The sequence below is a fragment of the Onychostoma macrolepis genome, chromosome 03 (assembly GCF_012432095.1).
Source record: "Onychostoma macrolepis isolate SWU-2019 chromosome 03, ASM1243209v1, whole genome shotgun sequence".
NCBI classification, from domain to species: domain Eukaryota; kingdom Metazoa; phylum Chordata; class Actinopteri; order Cypriniformes; family Cyprinidae; genus Onychostoma; species Onychostoma macrolepis.
Window position 1 is genome coordinate 54,874,867 of NC_081157.1, and position 2,500 is coordinate 54,877,366.

General features: G+C 36.6%; 1 protein-coding gene across 1 annotated transcript in view; it reads left to right on the plus strand.

Annotated features, from left to right (window-relative positions):
- The first annotated feature begins 2,242 nt into the window (after positions 1–2,242).
- LOC131536485 (WW domain-binding protein 11) overlaps positions 2,243–2,500 on the plus strand; it is a 15,434-nt gene continuing 15,176 nt past the window's right edge. The window contains exon 1 of the mRNA XM_058769441.1: positions 2,243–2,386. The gene's annotated coding sequence lies outside the window, so the exon portion shown is untranslated. The remainder of the gene's footprint in view (positions 2,387–2,500) is intronic.

Below are 2,500 nucleotides of genomic sequence, written 5' to 3' on the forward strand. Positions count from 1 at the left end.
TCCCAAAAAAATAACCAAAAACTAACGTTAGGGAAACGTTCTTCTGTGTTTGCTGGGGATCTGTTGATCTTCATCTCTCAATGATTTTATGAACATATACACCTGTGAAATAATATTGAAGTAATTTAGTCACACTAGTCTAAGCCTCAACTGCTTTACCAAATGAAGCAAATGAAATATCAGAAATGGAAAAAAAACTTCGAAGCCTTTGCGAGTCATTTGTTTCGCATCAGTAGATCGGTCGACTTGAATGCGCAGAACGATCAGTGCACGACATCGAAGTCCCGCGAGAGCGAGTCGAAGGCACAAGGATCCATCTGCTCTCGCGGGACTTCGATCATTAGCCACGCCCACACCCAATGCAGCCACGCCCACCTCAAAGCGCACGTCAGAAACCACGCCCCTATCCCTCGTGGTTCCCATCCCCAGTACGGGGAAACCGGAAGTAACGTCATGTCGAAGCAATTTACAGCAGTTTCAGGGATCTAAATACAATAATGCTGCCTTTCGTTTTACTAACACACGTTTTCTTATTTCTTTAAAGGATGTCTAGGCTAAAATGGTACAACTTATATATATTTAATATGTCTAATGTATGGAGCAGATCACAACAGCCTGTAAAACACTGGCATTAGTTGATTAAATTAGGCTAATGGTAATAAAAACCTCTACACATTACCATATTCATATCTGTAATGAGATAAATTCACATTTATTATGATCGATTTTAAACTACCTAAGACACCTTTTAGATTTGTCAAATTTAAAGGGGACAATTAGATTTTGTTATTGTAAAAGTCACAACACATTTTTATCATTTATAATTGTCATTTAATTTTCTAAAGATGTGTTGCACGTATCATAAATTGTTCACATGTGAATGATAGGATAGACAGTTGTCTATATGCAGTGTGCTACACGTACATAGGCTAAATAGAGATGGCTTGCTTTGATAGATTATACACGTAACACGGCATCGACCTGCAGGCCTCGATCATCAGCGCAGCTTCATGTGAAGTGTGTCCAGGTCCTCCACGTGTTTAAAGAGGAATAAACACACATCCCTTGCGTCATTGGGTATTTTTATATTTATTATTTTACAATTATTGTCAAGTGTTCATGAGATGGATTTGTTCTTAAATAAAAAGTTCTTATTGTTCCAAATAAAACACCTCTGTGATTATAAATGAAAGCCCAGAAGAACCTGTCGATGAAAGTCGGCAAGTTTGATTGGGAGTTTCGATATATATCATAATTACACATTAAAAGCAAAGGAAGACCACCAAACTGTGAAAACATGAGTTAATAGACAGAAGCTGGCTTCAGGTTCAGTTTAAATGTGTTGTTGAGGGAATCGAAATCAATGGAATTCAAACCACCATTATTACAGGTAGAAAAACTCATTTATTAAGACATCATTCATTGTTTTACATGTGGGCTTATCCACAGAGAGACTGAGCTGCGCACGAATACTCAATGCTTCAGGGATTTGTGAAGAATCACACAAAAATAAAGCCATATGTGTCGTCTGCTAATTGGCTTCTTATCATTTTATTGTTTCCAACTGTGATATGGCTAATATTAATATGCATGCTAAGGAACTGTGTTGCAATTAAAAATAAATATGGGGAAACTAAGTTTGGAAATATCAGTGGTGTGTTGAGCTGATGATGTGTCTGAAAACCTGATCTCGGATCCGTTTCATCACATCTCATCAGTCATGTGTGTTATTAAAAAGACCAGTCGTAGTTTATAGTCTCTTACTGGCCTCTGTGTACAAGCTCTCCATAAAACAAACAAAACAAGTCCTGCAAATTAACACACACATATATATATATATATATTTATTAATCAAATAACATTCACAAGGGATACAGTCAAGGCAAAAAACAAACAACAACAAAAAACCTACACAAGTCAAAATACAAATCATTTACCTAAACAAAAGTAGTAACAAAACATAAATAAAATAATAATAATGAAATAAGTTACACATAAAATATCAACTTCAAAGAATACTCAGGAGGTAACCCTTACAACACCATCATTATTTTGTCCATCAAAGAGATTCATAAAATAATTTCAAATCAATACAGAGGATCCTAAAATTGGGCATAGAATCAGTAACTTTACATTTGTGAAGATGAAATAGGCCACAAAGAGTCAAGAATGTTAACATATCATCCAGCTGCTTTGATACACATGTCGTTCTTGTAACTGCGCGCTGCTGCCGATTTAAATAATAAAAGTCCGGAAGCGGAAGTGACGTGGGTTCAGGAGCAGTGGCGTGTTTCCGCTCATTGCAGGAAAGATGGATAGCGCTTTTGGACGCGTTCATTGACGAGTGATAAACGTTTAATAACAGATATTTTTTTAAGAGATTGAGGTGAGTTTGACTTTTATTCTGATCGTGGAACCGATTCTTCTCCCGCTGCATTCATATATTCATATCATACCTGCGCGTGTGTTCATAACACGATCATCGGTGTGTTTATGAAGC